Source organism: Falco peregrinus, chromosome 9 (assembly GCF_023634155.1).
Source record: "Falco peregrinus isolate bFalPer1 chromosome 9, bFalPer1.pri, whole genome shotgun sequence".
In the NCBI taxonomy this organism is placed as follows: Eukaryota; Metazoa; Chordata; class Aves; order Falconiformes; family Falconidae; genus Falco; species Falco peregrinus.
The window spans coordinates 38,836,199-38,850,866 of record NC_073729.1 but is presented as its reverse complement, the minus strand read 5'-3'; positions in this window follow the sequence as shown (position 1 = coordinate 38,850,866).

Here is a 14,668-nt window from a genome sequence, read left to right as displayed (position 1 = left end):
GGAAGCAATTGTTTGGTCTTTCCAGTATCCAAGTAGCTACACTGCTTTCTTATACTTACAGGGTGTAAACACTTATCTCAGTGAAGAGATGAGCTTTTATTAGACAACATTTAGTCCCTTAGACCTCCCAGTGCAATCTATCCCAGACAGACGTTAACGATGTCACTTAATAAGCTACTGCATGGCACTCAGATACTCCAGTGATGGTGGCAGGGCAAAACCGGTGCTCAGCAATAATTAGCAAAGCTTTAGGCAAAGAGGATCATAGGTCAGCTTTCTACCAAGGTCGTCATCATAATCTGCTTTAATGCCAGCACTTTCAAAGATGCAAGTTTGAAGTAGTCAGGTCAACTGTTCAAACTACGAGTTAGAGCCATCCATCTTCAGCTTCAAGTTGCCTTCAACCCCAGAAGAAACCACTGCCTTTAATACATACATTTCTCCTAAAATCACAAGTCACAGGTATCAGGTTTTTTCCTTTACCTACACATAGTATTCTACCAGACCAGCTTACATCAGTCTCTCATCTGCACGATCTGCAGTTCTACAGACAACCATTCACATTTGTACGACAAGACAGAAGAGACCAGGACAGCCAGCCTTGGCTCCTGTGCCAACACTTCTGTTTTTCTCTACTGCAACAGGGACTTCTGTACCAAGAAGAGACAGAACCAGGAGCCACCTTTCCTCCCCAATAGAACACAGGACCAGGAAGAGTAAAGTTAACCTCAAATAAACTGCTCCTTGTAAGCTTTAGCATCCCCAACGAGCAGCAATCCCTTTCTGGGAGGAAACCATTACTACAGGTCTCAAGCTGCAGGCAGGACAAGTCTGTACATATTGGTGTCTTTGTAACATGCAATAAATAAGGAAAAGTTAAAAGTTTGAGATTGGAACTGTTAAACCACACAACAAAGCCAGGAAGTGAAATGACCCAAGTCCTCAAACCTGAGGACCTCCCATCTACTATCAAAATCTCTTCTCCAGATCAGTAACAATGAAATCATGGTAATACTCAACTGTTTCAAGGATTTATCTTTCAATACACTAATACCCTGAAGGGTGTCTCACCCTACTGTTTTGGATTTAGTAATGGCATAGAACTTCCCTTTAAACACAGCCCAGGTATTCTGAACTCCTGGCAAGTTACAAACCACAAAGGACCCTTTCCCACTACATCCTCCTGCTGCACCCAGAGATCAAAGGGCACCAGCTGATGCATGTCACAGCCAGGCTGGCAGTGTAGAGCAGCAGAGCAGAAACTGTTCTTCTAACAGGCTGTACTCCCTCCTCACCAACTCGTGGGATAACAAGAAAGCAGGTTTAACAACTATAGATGGAACCCTTATAGAAAAAAGAGGGATAGCTCCTTAACAGATTCAGATTTTAAAAATTCACATTTAATCTGAAAACATCATGTTCAACCTCAGCCAGCAATTGTTTATATATTGCTGCCTACAGACATTCTTGAAGAGCCCACACAAAGTTTTTTTTCACTTCACAGCTTTCCAAATACGCTGTATGTTCTCCAGTTTCAATCAATTCCTTGAATATTAGCAGCAGAAACTCTTGATCATAGACTAGTCTAGGTATCCCAGCAGCAAGAGCAAGGAGTAGGTGGTCTGTTAAGACACAATATCCATTTCCGTAAAGCCTGAAGATCTGCTCAACCTATAGGTAAACACCTTAACCCAGTTACCCTGCTTGTGCAGTAAGTGGGAGAAGCACGAATCTCTTGAAACCTGCCTGCATCAGAAAAGCTTAAGAAAATCAGCTGCTTAATAATATTTTCACTCCAAACACACACATTCAAAAAAACTGAATGGAAAAAAAAAAAAAGGAGTTTCTCAGCAATTAGGAAAACTAGGCCCAACTTCAGTTACCAGCTGTTTCTAAACAGGATTTAGAAATGATGAGCACTGGCTCAAATACTCTTTTCCTCCCTAAAGCAAGAATTCTTTTTTTTTAATTAAAGGAATTTTTTTTTAATTAAAGGATTTCACTTTCATTCTTCATAGTAAATGAAATTTTACTATAGCATTTCTCTTCCTATTAAAAAAAAAAGAGTAATTGTTTATGTGAAATGTATCAGTTGACTTTCATCTGCACCTCTCTCCACAAAGGCTCTGTTCACTTCCTTCGGCAGGAGTGACAGTCCTGCAAGCTTTGAAAATGCCAGCAGTTGGCACCTGTACTTAGAACAACCCCATGCCTAATACAATGTCTCATCCTGTTTCTCTTTAAGCAGAAGCCTGCAATGCTTTCTCTTTTCTCTTAAGATTCTGTGTTCTGAGCTTTCACACAACCCTGCAGCATCTTCTTGGTATTTCATCACTTTAAGTTTCCAAGCTGACACATGCCAGCTTACTCCCAACCACTGCACCATCAAGTATGGTTTTGAATACCACCAACCAAGCAGTAATGCTTCATCACTTACCAGAGCTGTGTAAAAGACACATGATGAGAAAAAGGTTTTAGTGGTTACTGTGCTCAAGCAGTGCACAAAGGCTCTGATCCCAGGCTATGATTACAGTTTTGTGTAATTAAACTGAAATAACTTGGGGCTTTATTATTTTCATAAGAGCCTTCCTTTTTTCCCTGGCATGCACTCAAAAGAACACCAATCTCACTCAGCTTGCAGATTTGAGTCAACATTTCAAAACCAAGTTTCACATTGTTTCACTGAGTTTTTGTAGAGCATACTTATATTTATATCCATTCATACACATAAATTTATCTTAGACTTCAACAATTAATCTTTACTGTGACAAAGTATTATTTATACTTGTTATGTAACATTCAAATTTTTCTATTTTCCAACAGTTCCAGAAACTCTAAAGATCATTGATTTCTTATTCTCTCCCTCACAACCACTCTTGACATCCATTATTTGGAACTTCTGGTTTACAGAAGACACTGGCTATTTCCAAAGCAAAACCAGCAACTAAAGCAAACTGCTTTCCATAAAGGTATGAAAACACATTCAATTTATAAAGGATTTGTTATAGACTGAACCTTAACAGCTTGCAAGGACTACAATTTAACACACAATCTCCCCAATCTACTCACCTCTGGCAGATTAAGTTACAGCATGGTCTGGAAGTCACAAAACTATTCTAAAGCAGAATTTCCATTTGCCAAGTAGAAAAACTCCCAACTGTAATAATAAATTCAAACTATTTAAAATGCATAAAACAGAGCCACTGGGTGCATCCCAGCGTAGTGGGTTCAAGAGAAAAGGCAACATACCAAAGCCACTGGGTAAGTTCTGTTGTTAGAAACAGCCTGTAAAATCGTAACTGATGTTATGTTATACCCCCACGATCTGCAACTTATATTGACAGTAGCCTCACACATCTGACCCAAAGCTCTCGCAACACTGGGGTCTCACTTTTGAGAGTCATCACCTGTGATGTTTCACCTTGAGCTGAATTCTGCACATTCCTTTTGCAAGGGAAGAGTTTCCAACACTCAGCTTCAGATCCATCAGGACCTACACATTTTGCCTAGAACTGCACATGACAGAACATGACAGTTTGAGGAAAAATAATACATCACCCATGTTATCCCTATGAACGCTAGAGCAAAATACTATCCACAGAGGTCTGTGAGATCCTGAGTGCATGCTTCAGAGAAGTCTTTCACTGCTCAACCAGATGTCACTCCCAGTTATTCAAGCAAAAGACAGAATGGCTCCAGACTAAGTCCGCTTTAAGAAGTGCTGAGACAACTAAACTGATGTCCAGCTTAAAAAGTCAAAATTATTTCTGCTATGCATACCACTTCTTCCCTGTACAGAAGATCATAGAGTCCAATAGTTTTGTAATACACATGGAAAGATAAATCTTGTATTTCCAAAGTTGTTCTACACAGAACTGGAAGCGCACCAGTAAAGAAGTTGGTCCTAAATAATCAAACCAAGACCAAAAAAATGCTGCATTCTAGGAAAATCACATAGGAGATCCATGTTACATATTCGTAAGAACTACCTTCTTAAGTTTTATATAAGCATTTCAGAAGTTCCAACACTTCTCGCATTTTCTACAAAAAAATCAATTTCCTTTCATACAGAACATTCACCAATATAAACAAAACCAACTCTACAGAGAAGTCTGATATTAATTTATAAATATTCTTCAGTGATTCAGCTTAACCAAAGCTTAAAAGCAAATCAGATATAGAGAAGAAAATACTGTCCACCTAGGCTTGAAGAAAGCTCCAGAACAAGAGTGCTAAAAGATTCAAACAGTCGCAATTCAGAGCTTTGGAGGGTCTTTTGGGGGGGGGCATTTCCCCAAAATGCCACATATAAGTGTCTGAAGCATAAACCAGCTCCTCTGTACTTATACCTCTGCAGTAGGAATGCCACCATTTAGTTGACTAAAGATCAAGTGTCGGACTCCATAAGGTGAGAATTACTGAATTACAACATTTGTTTTTATAGGCTTCCATACTGCAGTAAGCCTGAAAGCCAGAGGGTCCCCTTTCCCTTTAGGCTGGGGAGGACAGGACGAAGGGCAGCACAGTACGAGAATGGAGGCTGTGACTCAGAGCACCCCAGTATGGCAGATCATGGAACCCATGGAGTCACCCAGAAGACAGGAAAACTCTATCAACTTCATGGCATCAAACACCAGCAGCAGTATTTTTAGTAGTGCCAGGAGTTACGTTTTCTGGAGAGAAAATGTCAGCATTATTGCAGTATCCAGTTTGTGGGTCAGCCTGGTTTCACTGCTCCATGTAAGACAGAATATAAGCAAGGATTCAGCACAAGAAAACCTGCAATTTGTTCCTAATCACACTAATAAATTCTCATCAACCACATCACTCTACAGGATACCCAACATGCTGTATTTCAGCGTACACCAAATATCACACATTAAGAACTTGGTTAACTCAAGCTCGAGGCTTTAATACATGTGCTTAAGGACAGATGATTTCCAATGAGCTTATTTTGTACCAGATTAATTACAGCTTCTGTCTTACATGCTGCTTACAAACACAACACAAATGCCATCGATCCTGCCAGCAGTATGTACCAACTGAAATTTTCACCATCTTGGCCTTATGTTACCGAACAATTCAAGAAATATATCCAACACATCTAACAGACCATCCCAGTTAATGAATCTTTCACTTCCCAACAACCTAACACAGTCCCCTCCTTGTCCATTGCTTAGTTTAATCCCACATCTTGCAGTTATCACCCTACTTCAAGAAGGAAGTTTCTGCTGTGATCCCTGAATATGCAGACCATCAGAAGCAATGCTTTCTCTAATTACTAGCTCAATTTTCAGGGGGCAGCCTGTTACATTTCAGGTTTTGATATTATAAAGGTGATGCTGGTGCCAAGGCAGCATCAGCATCACTTTCTAAATGGATCATCAAAATAAAAATTCTCATGTGATCCTACTTTCCTGAACTCCAAAAGGCTCTTAAAAAAACCCCCAACCATAAAACTAGGTTTTATCACTAGATGAACTAAAGAGCATCTTAATTTTAAGACGAGATTACGAGAATTTCACAAGAAAGACCACAGTCCACAAAAATTATTAGTAAATACAGCCTCCTTCCAGCATACCAGCTCTTCCATGAGCCACAGAGCCTCATCCCACAGCCCAGAAGCTCTGCAGGGAATATCAACGGCTACAATTTTTTCTACCATTTTATTATTCCTGGGCATTTGGAGCAGGGATGCTTAAGACCAGCATTACTACAGGCAGATAATAAATCAGTATTCTCTACACCATGTTCTAAAGTTATCTGTCATCATATATTTTGATGGATGAATCAAAACTTTGCGGGAAAGGGGGTTAATTAACTGTTCTTAAAAATTTGACATAAGACACAAAACAAAAGGCATCTCCTAACTGATAAATGAGAATCAGAATACTGAATACTATTAAGAACACCTTTCTAACCAAACTGCTTTGGAAGCTTGATTAATCCTGGTAAGGCGTGTCCATGTTCCATCAGACAGCCTTAATTTCAGGGACAAGAACTCCCAGGGACTCCAAACCACGACCAGCCACCAGCCCAGACACACCTTTCCAAGCTCTGAACATGACTACAAGCTTTATACAAAGGGGTTATCGACTATTGTGCACCTAAGGCACTACTGAATATGCATGGAAGTTATGGCCTAGCTCTACTCACAGAGTTGTCTGTCTCCACATGAACCCTGAAGCTCCAGTATCACAAGAATTTGCAGGTTTTGTATCTGAAGTCAGCCCATGGGTACAAAAGCTGAGCATGCACTGTGGCAACCTGACCTCCAAGACACTCACAGAAACCAACTAAGAACACGAAGCTACCGTTTATGGTTAATTAAAAAAAAACAAGTTTAGGACAGTTAAAAAACCCCACTGAAATAAAGCACAAAAATTATAAATGAGATTGTGATTTCAGGCAGAAAATGCTAACATGAATTTCAGTCATTTCATCGTATTTACTGTAGCTTCCCCCCTGCCCACGATGAACAAGAGCCAAGTCCCAACTCTAGGGAAACACTACCTTCACTTTTACACTGTTCAACATTCACCTTTAACTTACGCATCACTAATATCCCCCCTTAATCACAACCACCAAGCTCAAAGAAAGGCCTGTGCATGCCTCTACTATACATATATATATATATATATATTCTTCACTTTTCTGAGAAATAAGTGAACAAACTGATAGGTCAACGTTGATTTAATTTCAAATATTAGTTTGTAATTTATTAAATTACAATTAGGTTCAAAATAGCAATTGAACTTAAACAAAACCTAAGTTACCTTTTCAAGCTCTTCATACAAAAGAAAATGTGTTTCAAAGTTTTTCACATCATTTAGTAGCAGAATAAAAAAAAAAACCAAACAGTTCCTTGAACAACTAAAAGCAGCTTGGGAGCTTTGGAGTCAATTATTCATTTGGCTTAAGTCAAAACAGTAACTGCAGTTCTAGAAGTGGTCACTCATCTCACAAAGTAAAATTTTTTCATTCCTTTCCTATTTTAATTCAGCTGCTTCCCCCACCCCGCATGATTCTCAAGTATTTTATTACTGAAATGTAAAGAACTTAATTGAAAAACAGACATAAAAGTTCAACCACACTGAACTTTGTAACAACCCAAAACACACCATTTTACATTGTAAATCATCTTTGCCTTTCTCAAGTAAGGCCTCACTTTTCCTTAAAACTCTGGAGCTCTTCCCATCTTGGGCACAAACAGTCCTATGCCTCAGAAACTCTGCTGCCTATGGCTCAGTCCTCCACTTCTCAGTCTGAACTCCTTAACAGAGACTGAACACTACACCATATTCCTCCTCTTTGGTTCTTCTACTACACTGCAGCTTCACCTGCAAGTACCTCAACATACCACTCCTTATTTACACACACCTACAATTTTTGCAGCAACATCTTGGCGCTAATTCTGCTGATCCCTTTTGCAACCTCTACCCTGCCCAATGGCTGGAAATCTAAACCATCTTGTACCTACTGCAGAGCCTTCGTGATTTTACCCATTCCCCCAGACACAGCCATGACATTACACAGGTGACCAAGGCAGAAACTTATTAAGGCCCATCTGTCTAGACCAGTATACACTGTATGAACACCATGAGTTCAGGAGTCAACTTTAAAAAGATATGTGCCAGCAACACATTTTACCAATCTTTGCTGTTTTATCAAATGCACATTACACAAGAATTTTGCTGACTACATAGCACCAATAGACACGTAATGAAAAGTTTGCCATACTTCTTGTTTGCCTTGCACTGCTAAATGATCACCAAAAAAAAGGCTGAGACACCCCAGATGGTTTCCTTTGTTCTCAGTTGCCCTGGAGTTACTACTGCAGTGACAACTCTTGCCTAAAAAAAAACACGAGTAAGCAGAAGCAGCCTTTTAAGTTCCCATGCATTACAGAATCACACTATCTCTCACATTCTATAATTCAGGCTTTCTTCTTGGTGGATTTTAATCTTGAATCTAGCTCCTCATGAAACATGATCCTGAAAAAAATGCCCTAATATTCCTTCTGCAGTACTCACAAGAAATTGATTTGATTTATTCATTGCAAGTTCAGCCCTCCTTATGCCAGTGCTGTCTGTCAGTTATTTTCTCCTTTTGAGTATTTGCTTCTTTTTAAGAGATTCACACCCCCATAATACTTTTCTGCCACTTAATTATTACCACCTGCAGTACGAACATCTTCACTTTTCCATCCTAAACTGTTGCAGAATGATGCTTCAAAAAAGAAAAACATATTAAAAAAGCCACCACCACAAAACCCTGACATCAAGGTAGCAGAACAAAGGAAAGGATAGGGCAAGGGATTTTAAAAGCTCTTTTTTCCTCTCCCCTACCCAGACTAACAAAAGTATTTAAAGACCACAAAACACCACACTGACCTCATGCCCCTTTCCTGTTCTCCTCCAGATCCAACTTCTGCTGCCAGGGTACCTTTCCAAAAGCACAAACCCATTGCTACAACAGATTCAAGCTATTCTGCTTGTCTCAGCACCAAGTGGGCCAAAATAACCAATCTCCCTGCATTAAGGGAGAAGAGATTCCACAACTGCAAACGTATTTTTGAGTGCTTCTTCCGTGTCTGCTATCCACAGTATATGTACTGCAATACTTTTCAACATATACCCTTTAAAAGCCTGTTGTCATTAATTTTGACTTTGCTACAAAAGTATTCCACACCCTTTAGAAAATATGCCTCTGCAAGTTCAGAATCTGGAAAACACTATAACCCAATACTGGTAAGCCTCAGATACTCCCACAGTACGCATCTTTATTTTCTCAAAGTCAAATTAACAGTTCCAACACATTTTTAATAAACATGACAAAACAAAGTCAGAGAGAAGTTCTCTGTGCAAAAACCCCTCTGTTGAAAAACGCCGAGTAAATTCAACAGCCATAAAAGCATGAATTGAATTACATTTACTCTAAATAGAGAGACTTGGAGTTATCACCATTAGGTGGAACCTGGAAACTGGTTACAAATTGTACCTTCTCTGTTCAGCACTGCGCTATCTGCAAAGTAAGCGAATAGCTGAGTAACTGTGACAGGCAGCAGTCAGGACCAAGCATTAGACAGGCTCAGCACCTTACCAGTCTGTTGATGACAGATTCTTCACCAACAGGGCTTTTATGTGTACCTAATGCAGTAGCAGAGGGATCTGAAGACCACAAAAGGATTAAAACATTATCTGGTTTTGTTACACATGTAAGTGACCTTGGGAGTGTGGGCTGCTCAAAAACATTCAAAACAACAGGTTCTTACCACCTTTTCAAGACTAAACAAGATTGAGAGGAAGGTTATATACTATACCACCATACCATGGCTGGTGCAAAACTCTGATACAGGGATTCCTGTCACCTTTCACACTAACAGAATTAAATGATGATACTACGGTCATATTCAGCCAAGTCACTGCACTGAAACCAGCTGATATTTCATAGAGACAGAACATTATCCGCAGGCTCATATTAGGATTTTTATTACATTGCTTTATTGTCGTTTTTCTTTAAACCAAAGCATTATTGGTTTCAGAAAACTTACTCTTGTTTCTGCTTGAAGTTATTTTTACAGGCACAACTAAGGATAAATTTTAACATTAAAAGTAGCACAAGCCACCCCGCAGAAGGAAAACACTCTCCTTTCTGCTCCTGGAGAAATCAGGGTAGCCAAGTACTACCTTCTCATTCAAAGAAACAGCATGACATACTGCTTGCACTGCAAGGAAGAAATGCCATTTGCATTATCGCCTTAACAAAACTATGGTGTCAGTTACCCAAAAGGAGTGGTAAATGTCCAGATGACAAAAGGCCTTAAAAAAATCCAGGACATTTGAGCAGTATGTCATGGTGGTGTGTACATAATTTTTCAGATGTATTTGAAAAGTTTTTTTCTTTAAGAAATGCATCCAGCTTACTCAAAATGTTTTCATACGCATACAGGGGTTATCACTGACTTAAGTGACAACCACCAGTTGTCTTTAAAAACCTTAACACAGACTTGACCATAGAAAGCAACTTTGATTTACAAGGTAAGAATACAAAATAATGTGCAGGGCTCATGTTTAACAGCAAATCATTTAGATCAATTACATCTCATACATTCCATTATTAACAACTGAATTTAAATTTCAGATTAATTTAGGAATTTAACTCACTGTTTTATTCTGCTCTTTTTCATACAAGCTCAACACTGAAGTCTCTGAACCACAAACATTCCTCATTAGATGAGGATATCCCTTGGTTGTTTTTAGTAAAGCTGAAGAGTGAAAGTTTGGCCTCAGAACCTTTCAACCTCAACCCTATGCCACTTCACTGAGGTTAATACTGACGTGCCTTTAACATGAGGATGAAAACACTCTCCCACTGGCTTACTAGTTATTCAGAAACAAATGAGCTATATACCACCCTGCATACACACCTCTTAAAAGCACTCAAGTCCACTGATGAAGAGAGCTCTAAGTGCTATAAAACTCATTCCATTTATCCATGAGACTGGACCTATAACACAAGACTGGCTCTGCAGCAATGCTGGAATGTAGTGGGGTAATCCTAAGCAAGTGCATTTGTAATATTTAACTTGCCTCCCCTCCTTAGAGAAGGGGGCTTCCCCTACCTTCAGTCAATGAACTACCAGTGCCTAGTTTCACTTTAATTACCCTCTTTGCTTTTGTAGCTGGTTGCATTAGTGTTCCTCAAGAACACAGGATTTAGAAATACTGCCCTTTTATTAGAAACATTTGGCTAATAATGAAATAGCAACCATAATTTTCACTTTTAAGCTGAGCTTCCTGTTCAAACAAGCAAGGACTTCACATTCCATATCCATCCTCCTGTCAAAACAAGCAGCAATGCTTTGGTTATATCGCTGAAAACAAAAGTCTTGTAAAAAGCTTGCATTATGGAGCATCACCACAGCTAGGTAGCTAAGCAAACAGATGCTACACAGAGGTTTGAAATCTTAGTGACAGCGGTCCTGTGAATTTTATCATAAAAACCAAAAGTTACCTAAAAGAAATTATTGAAGTTCTTTAGGTTCCGACTATGTTACTGTTTTCCTCTGCAAATCTGAGCGACTAGACAGCATTTCAAAGCTTCCTACTGTCACACAGAGCAATGCTACATCGACATAGTCACATTTAATGGGAAATGGTTGAAATTAAACTATTTGTTCAAAACTATGAAATAGACGGAAGTTCCACTGACCCTCAGGTGATCAGAAATCTGGGCAATACCATTCTACCGATTCTTTGGTTAACAATACTATACCTACAATATGAAGACATATAAAAGTCACCAGCGTTGCAGAAGCAGCAACTGGTCCGAAAAGCCAGGCCACGCCAACCAAGAGAGTTTTAGGCAGCATCAAGTCCTGGTTTCCCTGTGCAAGCCTTCCAAGTCCTAAATTTTCAGTTCTCAACTTTACAGGGGGTTTTATTCTCTAACCACGCACTGTAAAAGCAATCCCCACTCTAACATGAAGTTACCCTGGCTGTGATCTGTTATCAACTGAATAAGGAACTACAGTCTAGTTCACTGGTAACTCACAACAGAAGACCACCCTAAAGTTGGGGGGAAAAAATGAAGCTGGTGTAAGAATAGTAAATACTGAGTTACAAAATTAACTTTGTGGAAATTGGACCCATTAAAAATATATTCACCATTTCCGAAAGCTTACTTTAATATATCAGGGAAGCCCCTAGTAAGACCATTTGAATTTAAGGCTACAGACATGCGAGCATACAAGAGAGAAACAGTCACAAAGGAGCAAGCTTTAACTCTGCAGAAGCAGAAAAGGAACTCGGGTCAGTATTCATCAGGTTGTTTCTCTCCTAAGCTGCCATGCTATGAATACATACATAAGAAGAATAATAACAAGGGAAGCTGCACAGGAGTGAGCGTCAGCAAGTCAAAAGTCACAGCTAAACCATCCAACACCACATTCAGTCTGCAGCTATGGACAAGGAACACTTTTAGGGTTGCTCTCTTACATATGGTATTTATACCCACAAGTGAAGAGCATCCCGGTCAAGAAGCTGGAAAGCACACCCTACACAAACACCCCCCAAACACTTCATGTAGTAACAAAGCTCCAAGAAAATTACTGACAAAGTCATCTGTATAGAAAACAAGCTGCAGTATACCTACCTGATCATAAGATAGGGAAAGAGTAGTAGAGTTCAGTACGCAGCCACAAACCTTAAGCTGAATGCATACTACCAACCAACAGATTTAATTCCATGGGAAAGCCCTATCTTTCAACTACAATCACATTCTCACTGCCAAAAACAGATGGGAAAAGAACCCCTTGAAGTTACTCCTCCTGAAAAAGCATTTAACCATGAGTTTCACTTCCACCAGGACGAAGAGTCATTTGTTCTGTACACAAACTCTAGCTCTGTTTTCCCAAAACCATGAAAGAACATACAGTCACAGAACAGAAGGAAGCATCAGCAAACCTGCAAAAGGGCACACATGAGCAAACATATTTGATACCACTGCTTCCAGGCCCAAGGCACTGTTTCTGAAAAACCTTTTAAAGCAACAGAATTCAGCATCTTTTTTCTTCTTAAAGACCTGCACAATATCTACAGAAGCAAACTGACAAAAAACTGATCTGTGTATGTCTCTAGCTTCAACTTAAATGTCTCCTAATATACCAGTCCAGTTTCAAAACCGCTTCCTTCCAACGAATTATCCTGTCAAAGACAGAAACTAGTCTTCCCCTTGCACTACAGTCTGTATTAAACAGGAACTGTAATCCTTTGAATCAGGGTCTAATCCATACATTTGGATAATCATGCTAAAACAACTGCTCTCAGAGTGGCCCGTTGTCCTGCCAGAGGCTTTAAGTGGTCTATAATAATGTAGTAGTTTCAATTTTGCAGATCAGAAGGCCAACACTGTTCAGAGGCACACACTGCTCAACAACAAGCTGAAGACTGACAGCATTTGCTGTAAGAGCAGCAGCTTTGGAACCACCACAGCAGAACCAAGGCAGAACAAAATACAGAAACTGAAATAGTTATTTAGAGTTAATGCACCACTGGTGTGCCTAGATAACTGGAAAAATATTTTCTACAGTCTGCAGTCTTTAGCGCACCAAAATACCCTCAGCAAAACAAGCTGGTAATTTCACACAGTACAACTTGAGGACAGCCTGAGCAATTTCACAGAACTGACCAGCAGGTACATTGTTTAGATGGTAGACCTTCAGTGTCAACTGGCACATGGCTATAGTCTTCAGTATCGTATTATCTTCCTCTACACTAACAACAAATTAAGAGCACAGACATTCAAGGAAAACATTAAATGCTATGAAAGGAACATGACTTAGAATAAAAAGAAGTATCCTTCAGTTTTCTTTAAACCTACAAACCTCCAAACCTACGAACCTTCAAACCTCTCAAATCTACGTTTAGAACATGGCAACAATTCATCAATAAAGAACTGGCTTTAATGTTGGCTGTGATATTACAGAATTAACTTGTGTTGAAAACATCTGTGACATTCACGTGTAACTGCTTGAAAACTCAGTAATTTTAAAAGCCACACTTTCATCTAACCATTGCAGTTCTTCCATATGTCACAAATTTATCATTGAATAATTATATTCATACTTTCTCTTATGAATGGGATGACAAAAATATGTACATTTAACAGAAATCACATCGTGAATGTAACACTTTACCACTTAGTTTTTTAGAAGTGGTACTTAAGACACCAACACTTGAAGAACTGCTAAAAAAACCAACTCAGCCAGTTATATAAACACGAGTACCTTCTTTCCATAACTTGAAGAAACTGGGGACATCAGTGTCACAGACTGTATTGCTCCAAAGAGGCTAAGCAGGATGTTAGTTCCTGACACTCAAAACATCAAGGCCAAAACAACTGCAAGTATGAGCAGTGTCCATTAGCTGATTCTTTCTGTTGCTACCTCTTGTTAGCAGCCAGCCTTGAAGTGTGTATGCAAGGGCGGTTACATACCTTTCCACATTGGAGATGGGACCTCAGAGGTCCTACCCCTTATTTTTAAAGCTGTTCATTAATATAGAAATACAAAGTAAGCAATTATATAAAATCTAGCCACAAAGTCTGTTAATGTAACAGTATTCCTCATAATTTAGCACAACATGCAGTTTAAGGCTGCTTCTAACATGAAAGCAAGTTGTTACAGAAAACTTCTTCCATTTCCAAGTTACACTTGGCAATGAACTGCTCTATATAAGCTTTAAAGAAGCAACCGTAACTATTTGGGACAGCAGCTGTACTGCTTACGATACATACAGAAATTCCAAATATGCTACAACTTCCTATTTTTTCCAAGAGCCTACTCTCAAGAAAGAGCAGATACTTACTAATTTACTACTACTTTATGCTAAAATACATGGAGCATCAACTGCTTGGCAAATAAAAGCCCCTTCCCCACCCCAAATCCTCTACTTAAGCATTCCATCCGTGTCAATGTTCCCAAAACCAATGGCTTTTTGTATAGGTTTGCACTTTTTTTTTTTTTTTTTTTTTTAGGTAAGCATTTAAACATCTTTAGACCATACAGAAAAAAAAAAATCAAGAATCAGGAAATGAAAGATTTCCAAAACAAACCTGCACTTTTATAAAGTCCAAAGGAACAGGCACACAAGCATGTTCTGCAGCA